Here is an 8,768-nt window from a genome sequence, read left to right on the forward strand (position 1 = left end):
GGGGGCGAGCGCGCCGGGGTCGGGGGCGAGCGCGCCGAGGTCGGGGGCGGGCGCGGCGGTGCGACGGGGCCGGGGAAGAGAGAGTGGGGATTTGGGGGAAAAGAGGCGGGATGAAGCAGGGAGAGGGAGAATTTTGGGTTAAGTGGACGTAGCAGTAGCGCGTTTACACGAAACGCGCTACTACTACCTTGACTAGCTGTAGCGATTTTCTGCAGAAACCGCTACTGCTACCTTGACTAGCTGTAGCTCTTTTTCACTAAAGCGCTGCTGCTATAACCAGTTTCCCTTTTTTCTTTTCCTCGGCATAATAGGAACATATATATTACATCATTGGACCCTTGCATAATAATGGCTAAGTGTGTATACAAAATAGGAACATATATATATATATTACATCGTTGGACCCATGCATAATAATGGCTAATTAAGTGTGTATACAAAATAGGAACATATATATATATATATATATATATATATATTACATCATTTGACCGATTCCTTAGTGCTGACATTTTCGTTTTTGAGTCAGCTTCTTTCCCTTCTTGTTCGTCGAAGAATAATTGAGCCCCTCATTGTGACTTTTCCTTTTCCATGGAGTACGATTTTTCTTTGGTAATGTAGTATTGATTCTTCTTTTGATGTATACTTCATCATCATCGTCATCTTCCCTCATTGGGTTGCCGTACTGATCATAGTCTTCCTCGTTGGCGACTCCATCCATTCCAATGATGTTTCCTTTTCCTTTCCTCACGACAACACGACTGGGATTGCATGGGTCGGTTATGAAGAAGCATTGTGTCACGTGCTTAGCGTGTACCCATGGCTCGTTTTTTGCGATAGCATTCACGGTAGCACTCTTGGCGTCGGGTATAGTCATGGTAGTGAAAATCCGGCTTTCTCTTTCGACATTCTTAGCCCATCTGACACGGAACATCGTCGTGTTGTGCAGTCCAGAGTAGTCAAGCTCCCAGATCTCCTCGACCCTTCCATAAAATCGTTCAGTTGCGCCGTTGTCGCTGCCGGTCATGCATTCCATCGTCACCCCTGAGTTCTGATATTCATCACTGTCCATATCTTTGGCCTCCATGTAGAACGTGTATCCGTTGATATCATATGCCTGATAGGTTACGAGGTTGGGCGAGGGGCCATGTGCTAAGGCGTATATGAGCAATCCGTCCTTAGAGCCCTCCTCCGGGGGATTAGCAATAATATGCTCTTTGAACCAATGCAGGAAAGTGGAGTTGTGCTCTCTAGTAACTTTGGCGTCCGTCCTGCATACCCCCCAGTCACGATACTTATTTGCGATAATTTCTTTGTGTAGTGCCACGAAAGGATCTACCTCGTCTAGGTGTTGTAGCACTACCAAGTTTGCTCTGTCAAAGTCGTTGCGTCGATCTGAGTATGCCATGTGCAGTTCCCTGCGACCGTTGCAGTGACCTTCTCCTTCGAGCCTCCCATCGTGCTTGTTAACGGGCAAACCAACACTAACACCAGGCGGCTGGTCTGCGCCATATAGAAAATTCTCACAGAAAGAGATGCACTCTTGTGTCAAATAGCCCTGGACGATGCTTCCATCCGGACGGGACATGTTACAAATGAATCCTTTGATGATCCCATTCATCCTCTCAAACGGCATCATGTTGTGCAGGAATGACGGCCCCAGGTCTATTATGTCATCCACAATATGGACACACAGATGCACCATCACGTCAAAGAACGCGGGCGGGAAGTACATCTCAAGCTCATTCAGTATCACAATGATCTCTTCCTGTAGCCTTCGGAGCTGCTTCACACTGATCGACTTTTGAGAGATGACGTCGAAAAAGTTGCAGAGACCAATAAGCGTGTCATGGACGTGCTTGTCCATTATCCCTCTAAGGGCAACAGGTAATATCTGCGTCATCATCACATGACAGTCATGAGACTTCATCCCGCTAAACCTTTTCTTGTCCGTGTCTAGATATCTACTTATCTTGCCACAGTAACCGGAACTAACTTTGACTCCGGTAAGGCACTTAAAGAATTGATTGATCTCAGCCTGACTTAAGGTGAAGCAAGAAGGGGGGCAATAATCCTCATGCTTTATTTTCTTGCCCTTCTTCTCCCGTGCCTCTGTCTCCGTCTCTATCTCATCTGACATTTTACGTGGCGGCATGTGCAGATCTTCCCTGATTTCCAAATCTTGCAAGTCTTTTCTTGCCTTCGGCCCATCCTTGGTCTTATCCGGCATGTTCATCAGTGTTGCGAGCAAGCTCTCAAGGACATTCTTACATATATGCATTTGATAAAGGCAATGAGGTGTACCGAGTTTGTGCCAGTACTCCAAGTCCCAGAACACAGACCTCGTCTTCCATACCTTCAGCAGCGGCTCCGGCGCCTTTCTCGTCGTCTTTCCCGGCGCGGGGCACTCCTTCCAGTTTTTCAACAGCTCATCGATTTCGGCACCGCTCCGCTTACATTGAGGTCCTCGATGCTCAGTGTGACCATTGAATAGATCTCCACGGTTTCTCCATGGGTCATCCTGTTCGAGCCATCTTCGATGCCCCATGTACACGATTTTCCCAGACCCGCCATCTTTCCTTGACGTTAGCTGCTGAGACGTCGTATCATCCATGCACCGCGTGCATCCGCAATATCCATGGCACGCCTGGCCTGCCACATATTCGTAACCAAGATAGTCGTGCATTGTCGTGATCAGCGCGGCTCTCATGTTGAAATACTCGCCTCTGCTGGTGTCCCATGTCTTGGCCGGTGTTTTCCATAACGTGTCTAACTCCTCCTGAAGTAGCCCCAGATACAAATTAATATTATTTCCTGGTTGTTTCGGTCCTTGAATAAGCATGCTCATGTGAATGTACTTCGTTTTCATGCACAACCAGGGGGGAGGTTGTACATCCATACAAACACGGGCCATGTGCTATGGTTGGTGCTCTGGTTGCCAAACGGATTCATGCCATCGGTACATGGGCCGAGCACGATGTTCCTTGCATCACATTCAAAATACCGATAGAAGCTGTTCAATGCTCTCCACTGGCTTCCATCCTTGACGTGTCTCAGCTTCGGATCATCTCCATCGTCGGGCTTCTTCCTCTCCGCATGCCAGCGCATTAGCTTTGCTTCCTTGGGATCTACAAAATACCTCTGGAGACGGGGAGTGATCGGTAAGTACCATACCACTTTCTGGGGACATTTCTTCCCGGCCTTCTTGTATCGAGAAGCATTGCACACCGGACAACTTGTTTTTTCTGCGTGCTCCTTCCGATAAATTATGCAATCGTTGATGCATGCATGGTATCTAACGTGTGGTAGATCAAGAGGGCACACGATCTTCTTGGCCTCATCAACACTACTAGGACATAGATTACCCTTGGGAAGAACATCCTTTAGGTACTTGAGATGCTCATCGAGGCTAGTGTCGGTCCATTTGTTTTTAGCCTTCGTCTTCAGCACTTGGAGCGTGAAACTCAAGCGGGTCACCTCAGGATTGCAATCATCATACAATGGAGTGGTCGAGTCTACCACCAGTTGCTCCAGCTTAGCCTCCTCTCTAGAAGCAGCTCTCTCAGTACTCGTCTCCTTGCGAAGCAATGCTTGAACATGAGGGTCCCGCACGATTGAACTTAGTACCGACGAACTCTGCTGCGTGGAGTCCATGTCGTTCTCTCCGCCTCCATGTCCGGCCCCTTCTTCGCCGCCATGTCCGGCCTCTTCCCCGCCGCCATTATCGATCATCTCTTCGTCTTGCCCCGTGTCATCATTGCGTGCCCCGTCGGCATCCTCAACATCATCATCCTCATCTTCAGTTATCCACCGAGTATAGCCATCCATGAAACTAGTTATGAGCAGGTGCGCTTCGACACGACCATCGACATGGTGGTCAAGCCAAACTATTCCTTTGCATTTTCGACACGGACATAAAACCTCTATCAGGTTATTTTCCTTCATGTCCTGCACCGCCGACCGCAACCACCTATCCACCATCGTTCCACTGACCATCAATGAACTCTGCACGGTAATAATAAACAAATTGATTATAAAAATGCGTGCATTCATCAAAGTCATACAAAAATTCGGCATGACCTTCCTTAAAAGTAGGACATATATAGATCTACAGTTTGCCCGGAATTCGCCGATACGGAAATAAATCGACATTTCAGCAAAACATAGGCAACTCAAATGCACAATTTGGCGTCAACTCATGCCACAAACAATTTCCATAAAAATATCACACACACATGCATAAACATATTTCCATTTTGCAAAATCATGAAATATTAATCACACCTCTATCTCGAGATCGAGCACACGGTGGAGATGATGATGTAGGGAGGTCAAAAGTGCACAAAGCTCTTCTTGACAAAGAAAGATCTAGTTAGGGGGCAAATAGGTCACTTAACTAAATGCTACATCTACCTAGCTAGCCAATTTGGGAGGAGACAACTTCAACTAGTGGAGGGGGGGAAGAGAAAGGAGATGAATTAATGGAGGTGGTGTAGTTATAGCTAGGAGTAATGAAGAGAGAGAAAGGTAGGTAGAAGAGGGAGAGTAATGGGGGGAGAAGTATTGAGGAAGAAGAAGAGTGAGAGAGGGAGGATGTGGGAGGGTAGGGGAAAGGGAGGAGAGGAGATGGGGAGGGGGAGTGGAAAAGGTGGTGGGTCCTGCGTCTTAGCAGTAGCGCGGGAGAGAAAGCGCGCTGCTGCTAAGAGCGTAGCAACAGCGTGCTTTCCTGTCACGCGCTACTGCTAAACGGGCCAACCCTGTGCACATTTTCAAAATTAGCAGCAGCGAGGTGACAAAAAAGCGCGCTGCTACTATGGCACTAGCAGCAACGCGCTCCCTGGCACCGCGCTACTGGTAAACTTATGTCGTTGTGTACTGTCGATGGATTTTTGTAGCAGCGCGGTTTAAGCGTCACGCGCTACTGCTAAGTTTGCACCAGTAGCGAGCTTTCCCTAGCCGCGCTGCTACTACTTAGCAGCATCGCATGTTTTTATGCCGCGCTGCTGCTAAGATTCTGTGTATAAGGTTTTCCCTAGTAGTGCCGGGACCTTGGGGATGAAGGTCACAATCCCATAATTGAGGCGCCCAAGGTCCATGGAGCCTGAATAAAATTCTTCGAACAGAGCCATGACCTCCGGCTTGATGGTAGGCCAGAACGTCTTAAAGAACGTCATGGGCAGGCCATCCAGACCCGGGGCCGAGGAGGGGTTCATCCCCTTAATGGCTGCGAGGACCTCGTCCTCGTCAAAAGGGGCCACTAATGCCGCGTTGGCCTCCGCCGAGACCAATTGCGCACCCGACCAAATGTCGGGGGTGAGACTAGCCCCACCCTGCGGGGTGGGGGTAAATAGGGCTTTATAGAAGCCGTCTACGTGGGTACGGATGGCCGAGGGGAGAACGATAGGCGTGGCTCCATCCCATAGGCAATGGATGGAATTGCGACGACGCCGGCCATTCGCCACCGCCTGAAAGTAGGCGGTGTTGGCATCTCCCCGAAGTACCCACCTATGGGTGCCACGCAGGCGCCAGTAGGCCTCTTCATCGGTGTAAGTGATGGAGAGCTGGTCTTCCAGGTCGTCTCGCAGCTTCCACTCATCAGGGGAGATCCCGGTCGAGTCGGCGCGGGCGTCCAGGGCTTGGATAGCCAGCAGGAGGGCCTTTTTGCGCTCTCTAAGATCCCGGCCAAGGTTAGCCCCCAACCCTTCATAAATTGGCAGGCTAGCTTGACGCAGAAGTGCCACGAGTCAACAGCGGACATGGAGCGATGGGGAGCAGAGCGGGCAAAAATCCAGCGAGCGACGACAGCCTCCCGGAAGCCGGCCTGATTGGGCCAGAAGGGCTCAAACCGGAATCGCGACGCGGTGGGGGGCTGCTCGTCGGCGGTGGAGAGGAGGAGGGGAACATGGTCAGACCCGATCCGGGTGACAGCCCGGAGCGATGACGGGGGGCAGCGTAATTCCCATTCAGGGGAAACTAGGACACGATCCAGAACGGATTGTGTCGGGACAATCTGCCGGTTCGTCCAGGTGAACCTGGCACCCGTCCGATCAAGTTCGCGGAGCCCCAACTCCGTGATCCAATCGTTGAATAATTGCATCCGAGGGAAGTTAATCCGATCATTATTCTTCTCATCCGGGGATCGGATGAGATTAAAGTCTCCGCCCACGAGAACTGGGAGGAGGGAGTTAGAGATCTTCAGCCGCAACTCTGTTAGGAAGGCCGGGGAGTGGCGGTGGTCCGCCGGTCCATATACAATAATGACCTCCCATTTGAAATTTAGGGCGCGCTCGAAGATCTCCATACTAACGAAGAATTCGCCCCGGTCCATGCCACCCACCTCAAAGGTGGCATCCTTTACCCCTAAGAGGATGCCGCCAGAATGGCCTGAGGTCCCACTAGAAGGGAGCCAGTGCCAAGCAAAGAGGTGGGAGCTAAGGCGCTCAAGCTCCTGAAGGGCGAACTCAGTACGCAAGGTTTCCTGGATGGCAATGATGTCAATGTGTTCGTCACGAATGTACTTAATGAGTTGGCGGCGACGACCATCATGGCCAAAGCCGCGGATGTTCTAGAAAAGGGCCCGCATCTAAGCCCCCATCAGGGGGGCGCTTGACCCCAGGACACGGGAAGCGCTTTGAGCGCGGAGGGCTGCAGTGCGCGAACGGGTGCGTCCACGGATTATCCCATCGGCCATCGGAGGGGCCTGACCCGCGGGGGTGATGGTCGTCCCCTCGGGAGGTCGAAGCAGGCGGGCGCGGGTCTTAGCCAGCTTGCCATCTAGAATCTCCCGGGCCCTAATGGCCGCGATCTGTTCTAAGGGGGGACCAACCTCCCCTCAGAAAACTATGGCCGAGTCATTGGCCACCTTGGCGAGGTGGCCAAGCGGAGCAGCCTCAAGAGCGGAAAATGAGCAACTGGAGGAACTGGGGAGGTCGGGGTCCGCACCTGACTCGAGGTTCCGGACCGCCGCGCGGAGCTCCGTGCGCTCGGCGATGGACGACGCCGGAGAGTCGGCCAGCCGCGCCGCATCGAGGCGGGCGCTGCGGCGGGAGGACATCACCAGCGTCGAGGTGGAGCGGGGCCGCCTGGCATACGCCACCGTCGGAGGAGGGTGCGCGGGGGCCGGCGAGGAGACGTCCACAGCCACCGAGGCGAACAGGAAGGTCGGCGAGGAGAGGTGGATGTCGGAGGGCACCGGCGGGGCGGGCGGTCCGGCGAGCTCCAGGGTGGCACCGGCCGCGACCCCCGCTGGTGGGGGAGACGAGGTAGGTGCAACGGGAACCTCACACCCGCCTCCACCTGTGGAGACCGGGGAGGCCGAGCCGGCGGGGGACGGTGGGTCCGGCCCCGACGGGGAGGAGCGAAGGGCGGAGACGGCGCATGGGGAGCAAGGTGACGATGGCGGGGCGACGAGTAGGCCCACACTGGAGATGTCACAGGCCGACTCCGACGGAGACTGAGAGGGCATGACCGGCGGAGTGGCCAAGCGGAGGGCCACCGCGAGGTCAGCGGCCGACACTCGAGTGCGCCCCGCCCCGGAACCGTCACGACCCGCTGGTGGGTTGGAGGGCTCCCGGGAGGGGGAGCGGGAGTGCTTTGAGCCGTCCTCATCATCTCCTGGGTCGTCGAGGTGGGAGTGGCGCGAGCATCGGTGGTGGGAGTCATCGGCATCAGCTGGGCCACCCCTCAGGTGGCCGTCATCAGAGAAGCGGGGGCGGCCGACGTGGTTCGGAGGCTCGGGGCAGATCTTGAGGCCGTAGCCGTCGTCGTTGAAGAAGACCCGGATCGTGACGTGGAGCTTGGAGGAGTCCAGGCACTTCACCTTGACCCAAACTTCCTCCTCCTTGCGTAAGGAGAGCTCGTCAACCACCACCACCTTGCCTAGGATTTTGGACATACTGCAGATGACTTGCTCAGACCGGGCCACATCTGGCAGGACGGCGATGAGGAGCCACGCAGTGTCCAGGACGGCTACAGCCTTGGGATCCCACCGCGGCTCAGATATGTTCACCACAATGTCGTTGAGGGCCAGGGTGATGTTGTTGTTGCGGGTACAGAATCCCATACTCATAGCGTCGGGGAAGATCACCGAGAAGGCGTTGGAAGCGGTGGGGGTCACCTGCCAATCCCACGTGCATCTGCACAAGTGGTTGAGCTCTGCCTCAATCAGCTCCGGGGTGGCGACGGCCTCGCCCACGACCGTCACAATCGCCATCAGCGAGGGGGAGGGAGAGGGGATCCCTGGCACCTCGATCTGGAAGAAGGCCGTGTCCTCGATGCCGTGACCGTACATCATGATCTCCTCCGTCACCGGGCGATCCGAACAAAGAATCGCGGGGTGCCTGGCATCCTTACACAGGTAGCACATCGGGGGGTTGGGACAAGCCACCTGGAAGTGGCCGGTCAGGCCGCAGTTGAAACACGGCGGGCCGTCGGAAGAGGCGTTGGTGCCCGGAGGAGGAACCGCGGCGGCGGTGGAGGCGGCAGCCTCAGGACGCGGAGGACCCTTCTTCTTCTTCTTCTTGGGACCCTGGCGCCCCCGGTTGCCATTACCGCCGTTAGACGGCGGAAACGCAGCCTGGGAGTGGGGGGCTAGTAGCGACGGGTGGCCTGGGTGTTGTTGGAGTTGGCGACGGGCAGAGTGCGGGGCGGGGAGGGGGACCGGTCCTGACAACGGTTCGGCGAGGGGGACCGCTGCCGTGAGGACGACCGCGTCTCCCCGGCCGGCGACCGACCACGGTCCCGCGACTCCGCCCGAGGGGAGGAGCGGC

The 8,768-nt window shown here is 54.6% G+C and overlaps 1 pseudogene; it reads right to left on the bottom strand.

The window, feature by feature from the left end:
* LOC119355466 overlaps positions 1-6,328 on the bottom strand; it is a 23,343-nt pseudogene extending 17,015 nt beyond the window's left edge.
* Between the last annotated feature and the right edge of the window lie 2,440 nt (positions 6,329-8,768).

The sequence above is a fragment of the Triticum dicoccoides genome, chromosome 1A (assembly GCF_002162155.2).
Source record: "Triticum dicoccoides isolate Atlit2015 ecotype Zavitan chromosome 1A, WEW_v2.0, whole genome shotgun sequence".
In the NCBI taxonomy this organism is placed as follows: domain Eukaryota; kingdom Viridiplantae; phylum Streptophyta; class Magnoliopsida; order Poales; family Poaceae; genus Triticum; species Triticum dicoccoides.